This window comes from Neovison vison, chromosome 11 (assembly GCF_020171115.1).
Source record: "Neovison vison isolate M4711 chromosome 11, ASM_NN_V1, whole genome shotgun sequence".
NCBI classification, from domain to species: Eukaryota; Metazoa; Chordata; class Mammalia; order Carnivora; family Mustelidae; genus Neogale; species Neogale vison.
In genome coordinates this window covers 53,484,400-53,503,004 of record NC_058101.1, presented here as the reverse complement: position 1 = coordinate 53,503,004, position 18,605 = coordinate 53,484,400, and positions in this window count along the sequence as shown.

The following is an 18,605-nucleotide window of genomic DNA, read 5'->3' as shown; positions in this document are numbered from 1 at the left end:
AAATATAGCTGCCAGTGCCCAGGGTTGTGAGATGACATGTTGCTTTTTTTATAAGCTAGCTGGCAAAAATTCAACTTTCATAAGCGCCTAAGCCTGTCTCAGGCTTTTAAGGAGTCAGTTTTATGTTTCGTACCTTTCTTTCTTCTTGCTTATTAAGCAAGCCCTAGTTTGAGCCAAGATCAGTTTTTATATGAAGCTCAAAGGTAAGTCATTTTATACAATATTTGCATAGGCATAATTGTTTCCACACACTCCATCCCTGCTACCCCCTTCGACTACATAGCACCATAAAACTGATCGACTTGAAACCTTACTCTCAACATGTCACACCCTTGTTCAAAAAACAGTTTTTATTTCATTAAATCGAAATGTTTCATGCTGGTATTCATAGTCCTCAATAACCTGACCCTGCTTTCCTTGATAGTTATAGTGAGAATAATATCTTTCTAAAAATATATATATATATATTTCTTTTTGTCTTTCTTTTTGACTTTCCTAAAATAGCACCTCAGTAAACCTTGTCTTGCCTTCTCTTGTTCAGAAAAAAATTGAGAAATAAATAAGAGAGCCAAGAAGATTCTGATCAAAATGTCAACCTCATTACTAAAAGTATAGACATGGAGAAAAACATGGCTTGTAACTCTTGTCATGTATTCAATTTCTCTCTCCCTTCCTACTTAATCTCCAAAACTATAGACATTTCCTTGCAGGGGTAAGGTTAGCTCACTGTACCAGGAGAGATACCAGAAATGGCCCTCTCAGGAGAAGGCTGAAGCAAAAGAATGAGGAATGAATAAAATCAGGCTTACCTGTTTCCTTCTCCCACACTCACTAAAGCTGATAGTGTACGCATGGTAGGTGTGGGTAGAAAGAAGATAGGTGTTTTCCATTCTATCTCTGTATAAATTTTCTATTGCTTTGTAACAAGTGGTCACAAATGTAGTGATTTAAAACAACACATTCATTAACTTGAAAGATCTGTATGTCTTATCTGGATATTCAGAGGAAAATCCACTTCTAAGCCCATTCTTAGACAATTTTCTTGCTGGCTGTCCAAAAGGAACTACACTCACTTCCTACAGGTCAGCCTCATTCCTTGCCCTGTGGCCCCTCTATTTTCAGATCAGCAAAGGTATATCAAATATGTCCTGTGCTTTCACTCTCTGACTTCTCTGACCTCTAGACCTAGAGGTTAAATGGGCTTTTTATTTATTAACAGCTTTAGATTTTAAAAAAATTATTGTGAAGATAATATGGGGAGTTCCTGTATACCACAAACTCACATTCCCCAATTGTTAACATCTTTCATTAGTATGCTGTATTTGTCAAAATTAATGAAATAAGTTGATATATTATATTTAACCAAAATTCATATTTAATCTGATTTCCTCAGTTTTTCTCTAACATTCCTTTTCAATTCCAGAATCTCATCCAGCATGCCACATTACATTTAATCTTCTCAATTCCCTCTTGTCCATAACAGATCCTCAGACTTCCATGCATGAGATGACTTTAATTGTTTTGAGGATTACTGGTCTGATATTTTGTAAAATATCCCTCAGTAAGCATTTTTTTTCCTCATTAGACTGTGATAATGTGTTTGTAAGTGGAAGACCACAAAGGTAAACTGCCATTCTCATCACATTCTGTTGAGGGCACAAGCTCACAATATGACTCACCACTATTGAGGATAGTATTGGTCCCCTAGTTTGAGGTAGTTATTAGTGAAGTCACTCTGTTTCTCAGCTTCTCCTTTCCATACTGAACACTTTAGAATGTGCAGTGATCCTATAGAGTTGACAATTATACTCTACGTCCTTAAATGTGAAGTGACGAATGTTATTTGGAAGCCTTATGCACAGGACATTTATCTCTTCTCTATTTATTCATTCAGTAATTTATATCAGTTGGGACTCATGGATATTTATTTAACACTTTGGATTATAATTATCTATCTATCTATCTATCATCTACCATCTGTCTATCTAGTTACTTGATTTGTTCCAGCTCTAGCCATTGGGAGCTCCTTCTGTTGGCTCCTACAACTCTTGGGCATCCCCCAAAATATCTCCCTTTCTTACAGTCAATTCCACTATATAAAAAAACTTAGTCACAAGAATGAATTCCCTATATTTCTAGCCTCAGAAATTGTACAGCATGTGTACACCAAGGAACAAGAAATCTTTGGGCCACATTACAATTTTGTCTACCACAATCTCTGTCCTAAGAAGTGAAGTGGAACGTAATTAAATCCTATAAAACCTAGAAAGTGAGATATTTTCCTCCACTTCAATACAATGCAACCATATTGTGGAGAAAAGAGTACTTACCTGTGTTCCTGTATATGTATTCTTGCTGGATTTACTGTTCAGTCCTTTCTGCCTCCATTTCATGCATATCCCACATTTAGTCTATCTGCAATACTTACTGGTTCTCTGTTCAAACATAACTCAACCCTTCCACCCTGTTTCTATGGTATAAGTTACCATCTTTGTTAACTAACAAATTACTACAGCCCCCAGTACTACTGGCCTCTCTAGAACAGTTGTAAATACTAGAAAGATTAAAACAACAAAACAGAGACTCCTGGGTATCTTAGTTGGCTAAACATCTGCCTTCAGCTTAGGTCATGATCCCAGGGTCCTGGGATTGAGCCCCACATTGGGTTTCCTGCTCAGTGCGAAGTCTGTTTCTCCCACTCCCTCTTCCCCTCCACCCAGTTGTGCTCTCTCTCTAATAAATAAATAAAATCTTAAAACAAACAGACAAATAAGCAAACAAAAAAAAAGTTGGTCAAAGGTCTTCTCTGCCCAAAACTCTCCAATAGCTTCTGAAAGCTATTAGAATAAAATCTAAAATTCTTATCCTAGCTTGTAAAGCTCCAAATCAGTTCTTTGAACACTATCTTTGGACAAAGACCAGTCATCTCCATCAACTTTTTGCAGATCAATGCCCAGTACACATTTCCTCCAACAGGGACTGGCCAAGTAAATTCAACAACGCCTGTGCTTGACCATATCGTGCTCAATGACATGAGTCCACTGATCACTGCTTAAATGTTGTGCAATGTCAAGTTGCTATAAACATCTTTAAATGTTTCTTTCAATTTTATAGTCATGGAGGGCTGGTAGTTCAGAGTTGGATGTGGTTAGTGGACCATACTTTGATTAGCACTGCTCTCATAATCTCATACCTGGCCATCTCCTTCCCTCCCACCTTCCCATTGTCAGCTTCCCTCCAGAAAATCCCACATTCCCGCACTCTCTCTAACACACTATTTTAGTGTTCTAGTGCTATGAAACAAGTTGTCAGTATTTTAGCAGCTTAGCACAACACGTATTTATTATCTCACAGTTTCCATGAGTCAGGAATCCAGGCATGACTTATCTAGGTCCTCTGCTTAGGGTTTCAGAAGGTTGTAATCAGATTCTTAAGACTTTGGAGACTTCTTCCAAGCTTATGTTGTTATTGGAGGGATTCAGCTCTTTGAGGTTATAAGACTGAGACAAGACCTGCAGTTCTTAAAGATACCTCATACTTCTTGGTTAAACAGACCTCTCCATAGGCAGCTACAAAGCTTGCTTCTCAAAGCCAGCAAAGGGGGGGTGGTGTCTCTCACTGCTAATAGAGAGTCTTATATAATATAATGGAAATATGGGAGTTACATCTTATAGTCTTTGCCATAATATGTAACTTAATCAAGGAAGCTATATCGCATCACCTTTGCTATATCCATTTATTAGAAGAAACTCACAGATCCACATCCATTCAGCAGGAGGGGATTACATAAAGTCATGGATAGCAGGAGATGGCAAATCACTGGGGGTCACTTTATTGTCTGTCCGATGCACACTGAGCTGCCTTTGGACTTGATTTTCCTCTCCTTAAGGACTCACCTCCTCAGTTCATTCAGGTTTCAGCTCAAATGTTATATTCTCAGAGTCCTTACCCAACCCTGTTTCCTAAAAGAGTGTTTCTCAGTCCCTTACTCCATTTTGTTTTTTTAGAGCATGAATCATACTCTGACACTAAATGATTATTTGTTCAAAATCAGATTTCTTCATTAGAATGCACGCTGCTTTCCAAGCTCTAAGAAATGGACCTGTCATGTAGTACATACTCAAAAATATTTGTTGAATGAATCAGTGAAAACTGTTAGTTCACAGAAATAGTCACAAACATCTTTCTAACTTGATCCACACATTTTACACTAGATTATAAACAATGTAAGTTGTTTTTCATGTTTAATTTTGTTTCTGTTGCAAGACTGCAAGTAAAAGCAGCATGAGATTATAGAAATAGTGCAGATTTTGGAACAGTACAGACTGAATTGAAATTCAGATTATTTACTGCCTTTGCAATCTAAAAGACTAATTCCTCTGAATTTCAGGTATAAAGCCAGGAAAAACAGAGCATGATTCCCATCAGGTAGATTTGGGTTAGATAATAGACACACTACATACTAATATAGCTTTAGACTAGTTTTTTAGGTCTTTGGAAACAAAACCACCTTATCTGTAAAATAGGAAAAATAATAACAATAATAACAAAAACAATAATTACTATTATTATTTCTCTCACATAGGATGACTGTGTGGTCAAACAAGCAAATGAGTAAAGTACCTAGGTTGGTGATGAGCATATTATTTGCACTCAGTACAGGTTAGATTTTATTAATATCTATGCTTTTGCATCTATCAATATTATATAAATTATGATATTAGCAATATCAATATAAATTCTGTAGTGCACAATATGTTAATGGTATTCACTATATTTCTATATCTTTCATTTGTTTTATAGAAGTAAAGTATAATAATAATATTAATAACTACCTTTTATGGGTAAGTTCTATTATATGTCCTAAACAATTCTTTGTAGCACATCATCAAGAAGCAGATATTGACATTCTACATGTAGCTAACTAACTACACGTAGTTAACTATTCCCAGGTAACACTGAGGAAAAAATAAATTACCATCCATGTACTTTGAACTATGGGGAGTCACTGTTCAATGGATATATGACTTCCTTTATGCAAGATGAAAAACTTCTACAGATAATGTTGTGCAGCATTATGCTTAGAGTTAACAATGCTGTTCAGTACACTAAAAATTTGTTTAGAGGGTAGATCTCATTTTATGTCATTTAGGCCACAATCAAAATGTACATAAAAATATTTTTATTATTTTTTAAGATTTTGCTTACAGCATCTCACAAACAACGTGTTTCTATGTAAGGGTAGTTTAAAGAACAAATTAAAAGAGACTTTTTTTATTATTAAGCTTTATGAAACATTCATAAAATCATAATTTAAAAGAAATAATTTTTCTTTCCTTAATATCTGATTATATAGCATCCATGAAATTCTCCATTACAACCTAAAATACTAATTAATTAAAAAGCGAATATTCTGACAAGAAATGCAAACTCTCTAAATATACCTTGTTGTAGAGTTTTGAATTGAGAAACATTGCAAAATAAAATTAAGTAGGAATGTTAAACAAAGCAACATATAAAAATTGAATATAAAACTCTAATATAAATATGGTGATTTAACCACCCAGAGGAAATCATTATTTAAAGTGATTTTAAAACATACTAATTTTACTATTTTCCCATAGTGGAATATAATCTAATAATGAATAAGTCTTTCAAGTAATCCTAAACAGCATTTAATAGTGTACTATTTATTTTAATAATGCTATCATTACATTGGAACCACACATGTATGCATGTGTGTACATTCACTACAAAATTTCAAATAAATAATTATGTTAATAGTTGAGGTCAATATTCTCATTATACTAAAAAAAAAAAAAAAGAAAGAAAGAAAACTGCTATAAACAAAATGATGTCATGGTAAACCTGAATTTGAAAATATCATTGTGGACACAAAGTTTTCTATTTTTGCTTATTTGATAAATATGTTCTTCTTAGCTCTGCCTGTTGGAAAAGCCTAGGAGCTATGACAACACAATAGCTACAAGAGCACCAAGCACCCTGATTGTGTTGTCCATTTAATATACTCCATCAAAAAGAATGAGCAACCTTTGGAGTATGGTTGATTTCAAGTCTCAAGAAGGAAATGTCCAAGAGGAGTCTGGGACGCCATGTACAAAATGCAAGAAGGATCTTAAAATCTAACAGATCATTTCAAAAGGATCCAGGAGCAAGTATGATGTTGTCTCCTATTGGTCCTAAATGAGAAATGTCAGCATATAGCAGCAATATTAATAGTAACAGCAATAACAGTATTAATAAAACTAATAAATACAACTAATTAAAACAACATTGAGTATATTGAAACCCATAGTGTTACTCAGAAAGATAGGAAGAAGAAAGACTGGAGGGAGGGAGAGAGGGAGAAAACCCATAGTTACCATTTAAGGTTATTAGGACATCAATTCCTCTCTCCAAAAACAATAATTTTTAAAGGAAATAATTAAGAATTTCTTCTGATTTGGGGGGATGAAATGTATTTTGATGTCATCAAATAGATTTGTTGATGAGAAGGAGTTCTTTTTAGAAAAATACACCTAATAAATAAAGTTAGACAGAATTCAAAAATCACCACTTGGCAACATCTCATAAAGTAATTAATTTAGGTGGTCACCATCAATGGATGAAAGCCTTAGATGAATACTGATGGTGAACTCTATAATGGAGTCATGAGTCAAACTGGATCCACTGATTCCCACAGCCTCTAAATTAAGATAAATAGAAATATGTGTTTGATGTGAGCTATCAGTTCTAAAGTATTCTTTTAAAAGAAAAGGAAACATGAATCTAATTAAGCCTCTGGAGTTAACTTTCATTCTAAGACACAATTCAGAGTATCTGCAATAAGTCAGTGATGTGGAGGGGCCCTGGAATGTTCAGTTGGTTAAGCGCTGGACTATTGGTTTTGGCTCAGGTCTTGATCTCAGGGTTGTGAGATCGAGCTCCGCTTAGGGCTCCATGCTGAGTTTGGAGCCTGCTTAGGATTCCTCCTGTCTCTCTGCTTCTCCTCACCTTCCCCCTGCTTGCATGCATTCTCTCTCTCTCTCAAAAAACAAAACAAAACAAAACAAAACAAACAACAGAATCAATGATATGGGGGGAAATCAGAGGGATCCTCCAACTAAGTACAGTGATAGATCTTATTTAGATTCTAATATGAAAAACTGAGTGTAAAAACACATTCTGATACCATTTAGGAAAAAGAGTGAATATGGACTCAATATTTAATGTATATATGGCATATTACTAATTCTACTTAGTTATGATACTGTGATTTGTAAGAAAATGCTTATTTTCTAGATATTATTAGTGAAGTAGAAGAAGATGAAATGACGTATAATGTCATTGCTTTAAAATAAATCAGTACATAGGATTTAAAAAAAAAAAAAGACAAAAGGAGGATACCTGGGTAGTCGTCACTTAAGTGTTGGACACATGGTTTCAGTTTAGGTCTTGATCTTAGGGTCCTAGGATGGAGCCCCAAAAGGAGCTCTGCACTCAGCTGAGAGTCTGCTCAAGATTCTTCCTCTCTGTCTACCTCTGGCCCTCCCCCTGCTTACGCATTCTCTCTCTCTCTAAAATAATAAATAAATGTTTTTTAAAAAAGACAGAAGGAATAAAGAAAATAAATGTGAGAAAATCTTGATAATTGTTAATATAATAATATGTGGGAATATTGCAATTTAGTTTATTCTCAGGTATGTTCAATAAATTTCATTATATTTAGAAAGAAAAAGGAAAACCCCTACGTCTTCAGGGTGTGGACCTTCCACCAGAGTTTTCTGTTCTTAAGAATTACATACCTGACTGGAGGATCCAAACACTATCTCGGTCTTTGCTCTTCACACGCTCCCTGTTTTCCTGACTCTTTCTTCAGTCCCAGAAACCATATCACAACTATTTGGCCACTCTTGTTTCATTCTGATTTCATTTCCTGACTATTCCGAGTTGTGAGAACATCACCAAGCTCAAAGCTCAAAAAAACTTAGGACTGGAGTCTTAAGTTCTACTCCTTGAACATAGTCAAGCGTTACATCATGAATGGTGAGAATTAAAAAGAATTTACTGAAGACCTAGAAGGGGAAAAAAATTTGTACTAAAAGGTAAGATTTGTTATTCCAGGTAGACAAAGAAAGAAACACAATAACCCAAAGGCCTCTGAGCCCAGTGCACCTTAGAAATAATGGAAAGACTTGCCTGATTATTAATTATAATAATTATGTTAGTAACTAAAACTAATTGAGTTCAGTTTATACTAGACATTGAATGAGATCCTTATACTCATTATCTCATTTATTTCTTGCAATAATTCCACAAGGTGGTCATTATTAATGTTCATGTTTTGCAATGTTTAATTAACTTACAAAAGTAAAGCAACTACCAAGTGAAGGAGTCAGGATTTGTCCTCAGATCTGACCCCCCATTCTGTTAATAAATAGAAAAAAAGAAAAACAGCTTGGGTGTCTCAGTTGGTTAAGTATCTGCCTTCAACTCAGGTCATGATCCCAAGGTCCTGGGATCTATGAAGGTTGGGCTCCTGCTCAGTGGGAGCCCTCTCTCTCTGCCACTCCCTCACTTTCTCTCTCTTTCTCTCTCTCTCTCAAGTAAATAAATAAATAAATAAAATTTTTTAAAAAATTCTTCTAAAATGTGGAGGAAACACATTTTTTGTTTTTTTTTATTATTTTTATTGAAGTATAATTAACATACATTTTTTTTGTTAAAGAAGGATCCACCCCCCCCCGCATTTCCTTAACCAATATTGATTGATTATCTGCTATCCTGTGCTATGGTTAGGGATAGGGATAAATATGACCTGGTACCAGCTTTGGGAAAATTCAAAATCTAGCTGGAGAGCCTGACACACAAATAGATAATCATAAAGAAATATTGTAGGTATTAAAATTGAGGTGTACAAACTGGTTATTTCTGTATAAATTGGTTATGTTATAGTTGGCCTGGAATTCTCATTTTAGACATAGAGTTAAAATGGAAGTGTTAATGGAAGGTGGAACTGAGGGAAATATTAATTGTGGGAAGCTGGGAAGACAATTTAGAGAGGATGCAGGGTATAAAAAATGAGCAAGACTTCAGCAGTATGAAGAGTGGCAGAAATTAGCAGAACAATGAAGGGCATGCAGAGGTCAGGGCTCAGAGGGCTGGGGTGAGGCTATGGTCAGGGTCTGTGGCTCTAAGGTAGTTGCGATCTAATAATTATGGTTTCACCCAGGACATCTGATTGTTCTCACTTTCTTCTAAGGCAGAAGGAATATTCAGCCAGATATATTAGAAGAACATGGTCAGTTTGCACAAAATTTTACTAGACTCTCTGGCCAGTGCCCAATCTTGGGTATGAACTTTGTGGTAAACTATTAAAAAAAGAGTATTTCCTTGAAACATTTTTTTCTTTTTTTTTTTTTTTTTTTTCCAGTTGAAGGTTAAATATCCATATACTTGGTCTCTATTTTTGTCTTGGAATTTGAAAGGAATACAAATCACCACATGGGTTTCTAAGTAAGTAGTCCCTTCAGAATGCCACCTGAGCTCCTTGGCAAGCACAACGGTTGCTCATGATGCCAACCCTGGATGTGGCAGATAGAGGGACTAATAGTAATTGCTGTTTCCAATCCTTTTGGAAGTTTCCAAGCTGTCTTTGGCATCTGTTCCATGCATGCTCTGCTGGCAGCTAGGGAGTAAGGGATTTTGAAGATACTATTAACATTTTTTGTCAATTAAGAAATGTGTGATCAAATAATTGCTCTAAGCTATTCAAGATGGCCCACTTCAGATAGCTGGAAGAAAGCAATAGAAGGCTGTCTATACTTCACCTTAGGAGAACAGTTTACTTACAGTATGGTGTTGAACAGAAAATCTAAATTTTGAAAGATACTTTGGGGTTTGTTTGTCCACATGACTTGGGAAAAAATCTGCTTATTTGAACATCTCTTATCTAATAAAGGTTTCTGTGGGCGCCTGGGTGGCTCAGTGGGTTAAGGCGCCGCCTTTGGCTCAGGTCATGATCTCAGGGTCCTGGGATCGAGGCCCGCATCAAGCCCTCTGCTCAGCAGGGAGCCTGCTTCCTCCTCTCTCTCTCTGCCTGCCTCTCTGCCTGCTTGTGATCTTGCTCTGTCAAATAAATAAATAAAATTTAAAAAAAATAAATAAAGGTTTCTGGCAAAATTAACAGTTCTATATTCTCCATATATATCATGGTATGCCTTACTTAAGTGCCCATATTGATGTTCCTTCCTTCACATGGGAAACCTGTTCCTCCCTTCTCAACCTTTCTAAATGTTGTTTCATCCACACCAGACTTAATTCCTGATTTTGCCATTTAACAGTTGAGCTACCTTGGGTAAACCCCTGAACCTTTTTATCCCCCACGTCCTTATCAGATAAGTGGTGTTGACTGCTCCTAACACTTTGGATGACCATAGGATTAACAGAAATAATGTCCATGAAGCACTTAGCACATAATAAATGCTTCATAATCACCTATGATTTTAGTAAAACTTATTACAATATCAATAGCCTGCTCTATTGCTGGCACTATCATAAAGTGCTTTCTGATTCTCTGTGTAGACATTATCCTCTGCCTGGTCTTAATTCCTATTGGCAAGCACCAGCACCTTTATTATGAAGGGCATCACTTCTTACCTTAGGTACCAGTTAACATATACATTTTTCCCCTGTAACTTCTGGAAGTTGGTGTCAATGGTTGATTCACCTACATGTCCACATTTTCTAGAATGGTGATATACTTAGGACAACTACTTTGTTTGTTTAAATATTTATTGCCTAGATATTTTATCTCCTTCACATTTTGAAAGTGATAAGCAAATAACATGTCCAGGTAAGATAGAAGGTGGGGCCATCAATTACTCTTGCTTAGATGGCCTTCAAGGATCTCCTGATGGGCCTCTTTGATTCCAAACCTGGCCTCTCCAGTCACACTGTCTGGACAAAATGAATTTCCTAGGGCGCAAATCTGATGGAATCACTCCCTTGCTTTTATTTCCTATGGTGGTGTTGTATGCTCAGTCCAATCTTCAGCACTGACAGCAAGGAAACTTTATAATATTCTGACCCCTGACCTCTCTTTTTCCAACCCCATCCCACTCTCTTCACCTTTTGCAATATGTGGTACCCACACTAGATTACCTGAAATGTGGTGTTTCCCAGACTCTCTCCTCCCTGTTCTGTGCACCTTTCTTTTTGTCTGGAATAAACTCCTTTCCACTTTGCATGCTCATCCAACTTCCTATGACTCATCCTTTAGAATATGGTTTAAACGTAACCATGTTCCCTCACTGAGGAAGCCTTTCCAGTTCCTCTATATTTTGGTAACTTCCCTGTCCTATATGCTGTCTTTTACCTTCTGTGTATCTCTATTATAACACTTTAAATTTATTACCTTACATACAGGTTTTATATCTCAAATTGTTAAACTCTTGAATGTCATACCTCTCAACCATACTTTTCATCTCTGGGGATTTCCTTCTGAGACATTTAAGACCTAAAATGACCCAGAATTATCTTACTACTTTCTACTCACATATTCACCCACCCCCTGCCTCATTTTTAGTTAATATCAAACTATATAAAGTTCTTTTCAGACAATGTTTGCATATAGTTCAACCTTCCCATAAAACCTATTTCAATTGTATTCTCTTGATCAAAACTTAACTTCTTATTGAGGGTTATCTCAGGGATTATTTCTTCTAGGAAACTTTTATGAACACTCAGTTTGGGTTAAGTACCTTTCTGTGTTTCTGACACATGTAATATATATGACTCCAGCTTCCTTCGTGAGTACATTCATATTTTCTTCTGACAAAAATCTACTGACCTTGTAACATGCATCTAGTAGTGTACTAGATCATTATTTGTCAACCTTGGCACAACTGACAATTCAGACCGGGTAATTCCTCGTTGTGAGGACTGTCCTCACATATACTGTAGTATGTTTAGTAGCTTCCCTAACCTCTGTGCACTAGATGTCTATAGCATGCATTCCTGCTCCTTTTATGACAAAAACATCTCCAACATTGCAAAATATTACCTATGAGCAAAATCATCTTTAGTTGAAAACTACTGTTTTAGAATCTAAGGTCAAAACAGATTTCCCCTCTTTGTTTATAGTGATGGATAAGTATTTAATCCATCGAAGCCTTTTTTTTTTTTTTTTTTTTTTTTTTTTTGGTATGTGTTATTACTGATCAAATGTACATGATTGAAATTTAGGACATGAATCCTTTTCCCCTTTAATGTCCTTTCATCTTATTTCAAACAGTGTTTTCTAGATAAAAAGTAATCAAAGCTTTTTTATTTGATGACAAATACACAAGTTAAGAACCAAAAGTATTTTAACACTGTCATAAGTAGTAGGCAATAAACACCAAGAATGGATGAGGAAAATCAATCTAAAAATTTTGCTAAAGAGTTGAGAATAAGGGCAAGCAATTCTATTCATTTAATACTATTTGTTTACATTTAAATAAATAGTCTCAAGCACATCAGTATTCATTACCTGTATTTTTAAAATCCTAAATCATAGTATGAATTAAACATATTTCCTCCATGATCTGGCCATGGAAACTAGGTGATCATTGGTTTGTCAATTTAACTCAATATAACTGAGTTTTATGCAGTTCAGCATATTCTGAACACTCTTCTGTATGCCCAACTCTTCAACAAATTTTTAGGTCCTTGCTCAAGGTACTTAATTCTGGTGGTTTTCTAAGATCTAAAGAAAGACTAGAGTCACTGGAGTAGGTGTGTGTGTGTGTTGGTGGGGAGGGTAGTTAGTCCATGTGGTTGTAGAGGCTTCTCAAAGCAAATAATACAGACAGTTGATTTTGAACAATGAGTAGAAATATTCAGGTAGACAGGCAATGAGAACGTGTCAGAGGATGGCACTAGAATGTAAATCAATGCACATCTTTCTTCTTAAAAAATTATCTTGCTACAAGAAGCACAGCCATGTAGGGGATTTAAATTCTGGTACAAGCTTCTTAGTATTTTGAGGGTTGCTTACAATCATTTTGTAGAAAAGAAGTCTATTGATTATGCTTTGAGTAACTCTGATGTAGGCACAAAGAGTAACATATATAGACCTGGGCCACAGTATCATTTTAGTAAGCTTATCCTATCAAAATGTCTAAGAATCTAAACTAGGGTACATCATTGAGTATGGTGAAGGTAGAAAAGGAATTAAGGGGAAAACAAACAAACAACCAAATATTTCCTCCTTAGAGTGAATAAGGTCTGTATCCTGACATTTTCCTGTAAGTTGAAGTTTGAATGAAGGGTATATGTGAATGCTCCATCTGGTCTTCAAAACATTTTGTAAATCTAAAACTATCCTGCAATAAAATGTTTATTTACAAAAAAGACAGAAAACATTATGAAAAGAAAGAATAGCCAGACCCATGGGAAAAGGTCAGTAGAATAGGATTGTTAGGTCAGAGAGGGCACTGAAAAATTGGAAGAGGATTAAGTTCCTTGTGTTTTTGCAATTATAGAGCCCTATCCTTAGCCCCTCCATCATCCCCTTCTTACCATGTGTGCCCTTGCTCTCACTTCCTCCTATTACTAATTAGGCTGTTTTATGTGAATTTCAGCATGCAATATTTCATATTTAATAACCCTACATCAGAAGAAATGGGAAGTCAAAGAGGCTAGACTTTATTGCCAGGTGTTCTGGAAAGCATCTGGGGCATTTATAGTGAACCCACAAAATTCCTCAATACCCTGAGGAATCTACAACCCACACTTTCAAGAATCCAATAAGTTTCAGCTGAGAATCTTATAAATACCACAGGACAAGGGCCATACCCTGATCAAGCTCATTGGCTGGATATTCAGGAGACAGGAAGTTAACATTCAGGGGTAGCCATAATTGGCCTTTGCATTTAGCACCTTGTTAACATAAATTGAGGAAGTTCACACCTCTAATCTCTTGTTACTAATGTCAGCTTGCTAGAATCTGAACCAAATAAGATGAGATTGGCTTGCTAAAAAAGCTTATTTTTCTCAAGAGGAAGAAAGGAATCTAAATGTTTTGACTGGGAGACATGAAATCTGACATGGGAGGGATTTAGATCTGGGGGGCAGCTTCCAAAGCTAAAGGTTAAAGTCAAAAGTTACTAGGGTTGTCACTCAGATTATTCATGATTTTTTTCATTTTAAAACATCATTTCACATTATCTCTTTCCTTGTACCTTAAAATAGGGCCAAACTGATTAATACGATGCATCCAAATACAACCTGTGCTTTCTCCCTTATCTCCTTTGCTCGTCATGTCAAGTACATTTCCTCCTATCAACAAAAGTCCAAATCCCACATATTCAAATCCATTCTCTTTTTTTTTTTTTTCTTTTTTTTTTTCTTCAATTTATTTATTTTCAGAAAAACAGTGTTCATTATTTTCTCACCACACCCAGTGCTCCATGCAAGCCGTGCCCTCTATAATACCCACCACCTGGTACCCCAACCTCCCACCCCCCCGCCACTTCAAACCCCTCAGATTGTTTTTCAGAGTCCATAGTCTCTCATGGTTCATCTCCCCTTCCAATTTACCCAAAAGCACATACCCTCCCCAATGTCCATAACCCTACCCCCCTTCTCCCAACCCCCCTCCCCCCAGCAACCCACAGTTTGTTTCGTGAGATTAAGAGTCACTTATGGAAATCCATTCTCTTTTAAACACATCCAGGACACTTAAATACCTGTTTCTCCTTGAAGTCTTCTTTACTCCTTCAAATATCACTGTTTATTTCAGTGTGGCTATTTTCTTTCACATAACAAAATTTGACACCGAAGATTCGTTATTTCCTGTTTCTTAGCAAAATGGCATGTTTTTTGCAGGCTGTTATCTCGAATTTCTCTGTTCCAATGGTGCCTAAGATAGTTCTAGTATTGGTAATGACACTACCAAAAAGAAAGTCGCCTTTTATAAAGCTTCCTGTTGGGGATATTAGAATAGCATTTATAAGTGATAATATTTTAAGCAAGAAAGAAATCTTTCTTTAAAAATGCCAGAGTTTGGGGGTGCCTGGATGGCTCAGTCAGTTGAAAAACAGACTCCTGATTTCAGCTCACATCATGATCTCATGATTTCAAGGTCTTGTGATGTAGCTCCACATTGGGCCCTATGCTGGTGTGCAGCCTGCTTGAGATTCTCTCTCTCCCTCTCCCTTTGTTCCTCGGTGCACTCTGTATTTCCAATATAATAATAATAATAATAACAACAAAATAATATATGCCAGAGTTTGGGCCTTTATAAAAACATTTAGAAGGATCATCTAAAAAAAGATGAATAAGTACTTCAAGTTTAAGAAATCAGAGTAAGTCTGATCAACAGAATTCTCCTTCCTCAGCCAAGAATCTAATGAAATGAATAAAAAAATATACATATGGTAGAAAGGAAGATACTATCAGCAACCAAACATGGAAAAGAAAGCCACCTAAGGCTTCAGAAATTAGAGGTTGTGGAATGAAATAGAAATTTATACATTAGCTTAGTAACTGTACATCTCAGCAAAGCTGTTAATATTAATCATCCTCCTAATAAGCTAGCAGGATTTTTTGCCATCACCCCAACATTTTGAAAACACAAACTAAATGGATATCTTTAAACTTCTGCTCTTCTTACTGGTGGGCAGTGGATATGGTTGCTGGAAAACCTGGCAAAAGAAGGAAAGTCAAGTCTCCAAAGCTACTCTGAACAGGGAATAGTCTAAAGCACAATGGAAACTATGCAATGAGAATGAATCATACTTTATAACTAGGAGAAATAGTACCGGATAAAGGACACTTAGCCAAACATTTTAAAAAAGATTAGGCAATGTAAAAACACTATTTTGGATGCCCCCTAACTATACCAGTAATCTTCAGAAGGAGTGGACAATACTCCAAATACATAACACTCAAACCACTTTTTTGGTGAGAAAAACAAACTAGTTCGGGATAAGTGAAGAAAAGACTCAGTGTTCACAAAGTCACCAAGCTGCCCAGGGGTTAGCAATATTACAAAAGAAAATGGCATACAAGCACTAAAAGGAAAAATAAGCAAAGGAACAAAAGAGCATTCTTCATTAGTGTTACACTTCATAACAAATATAATTGCTCCATGAATTTAATAAGCTAATGCCTGAAAGACATAAAGATAAACTAACAACAACAATGTATGAAAAAATACATTGAAGACCTGTTGAAGGAAACAATATCATTACTGAATTCATAAACAAATTGGAACTGGCAAAGAAACAATCAGAGCCACCCAAAAAACTCAAATTACTACCAAAAAAACCCCCCCAAGACAAAAAACCAAACAAACAAAAAAACTTGGGATAATCAGAAATAACACAGGCAAGAAAAACAAGAAAAGATTAAACCAATTAGACAGATGACAAGAAAAAAATTAAAACATTTGAAACAGAGAAAAATTAAAAGGGAACAAAGAAAGAGTATGTGTTTTCAAAACTTTCATAGAAGAACATTTTCCTGAAATGAATATAGAACTAATTGGCAGATACTAAGAATAGACAATATTTCAGCAAAATGTGATAGAGAAAAATGCGCACCAATATACATCATATTTCAGTTACTGAGCTTCAAATACAAAGAAAGTTTTCTTTAGGCAATTGAACAGGAAAAGCAAGTTACCCACAATGTAAATATAACAGGCTGGTTTCAGACTTCTTTCCACAGGAACATGCAATTCTGGAAGATAATGAGTGTTTGTCTTCAAAGATCTGAGGGAAAGAAATTGTATAGTGCGATATTATACATAATTTAATCGACAGAATCAATGAAAACCAGTTTATATGCTTTTATTTCTAACTTAGGTCATTTATAAGATAGAAACCTTGAGTAATTGTGATAGATGGTAAAACACTTCACATATAGAAACATGTATAGAAATTTTTAAAGAAATTGCTATTATTAGGTTAACTTTAAAGAAGATAAAGGAGATTGAATTTTAAAATAAAATGTGAGATAACAAAAAGGAACTCAATATGGTGGTTTGAGAAGGAGGGAATTACGACATTTGAGTGGTCTGATAATTGCTGATAGTAGTACCTTTTTAATGCAATGATCGAAGATGAGTAACACATGCAAATGAAGTGATGGAGAGAAGAAATTCCAAGTTGTGGGACAGGCATAAACAAATGCATGAAGATGGAAGTTGCATGATTTGTTCTAGATCACGTAAGTCATGTAAGTTACTTACATAAATGGTATGGGTAGAAGGATAGGAAAAAGCAGTAACAGAAGAGTGGGTTGACACAGATTTGAAGAAGGCCTTGTGCACTTTTTATATGTTACCCATTAAGCAGCATGAAACCATAAAAGCTGTTGGAAACAGAAGGGGCATTTTAGTGTCTATTTTATAACCCATATAAAAGGTTAATAAAGCAATAGCTTCTATAATAAATGAAATGACTTGATTACAGATCTTTCCATGACCCCAAGTTTTGGGTTTTTTTCCTTCTTCAAAGAGACAAAAGAAATACATGACTTTCAAAAGATGTCCTGAAATCATTTTTAGCATTAGAGATTTATTGAACATCTCTGATTGCTAATGATGATAAACAGTTTTTCATGTGTCTGTTAGACATTTATATGTCTTCTTTGGAGAAGTGTCTGTTCATATCTTCTGCCCATTTTTTGACGTGATTATCTGTTTTGTGTGTATTGAGTTTCAGGAGTTCTTTATAGATCTTGGATATCAGCCCTTTGTCTGTACTGTCATTTGCGAATATTTTCTCCCATTTCGTGGGTTACCTCTGTTTTGTTGAGTGTTTCCTTTGCTGTGCAGAAGCTTTTGATCTTGATGAAGTGTCAAAAGTTCATTTTCACTTTTGTTAGAATGGCCAAAATTAACAAGACAGTAAACAACATGTGTTGGAGAGGATGTGGAGAAAGGGGAACTCTCTTATCCTGTTGGTGGGAATGCAAGTTGGTGTAGCCACTTTGGAAAACAGTGTGGAGATTCCTTAAGAAATTAAAAATAGAGCTTCCCTATGACCCTGCAATTGCACTACTAGGTATTTACCCCAAAGATACAGATGCAGTGAAAAGAAGGGCCATCTGTACCTCAACATTCATAGCAGCAATGGCCACAGTTGCCAAACTGTGGAAAGAACCAAGAGGCTCTTCAATGGATGAATGGATAAAGAAGACATGGTCCATATATACAATGGAGTATTATGCCTCCATCAAAAAGGATGAATACCCAACTTTTTTATCAACATGGATGGAACTGGAGGAGAGTATGCTGAGTGAAATAACTCAGGCAGACAGAGTCAATTATCATATGGTTTCACTTACTTGTGGAGCATAAAGAATAACATGGAGGACCTGGGGAGATGGAAAGGAGAAGGTAGTTGGGGGAAATTGGAGGGGGAGGTGAACCATGAGAGACTGTAAACTCTGAGAAATTAACTGAGGGTTTTGGAGAGGACTGGGTGAGCCTGGTGGTCAGTATTATGGAGCACTGGATGTGGTACATAAACAGTGAATTCTGGAACATGGAAAATAAATTAAAAAAATGAAAAAAAAAAAAAGAAAAGAAAAAGTAAAAAAAAAAAAAAGAT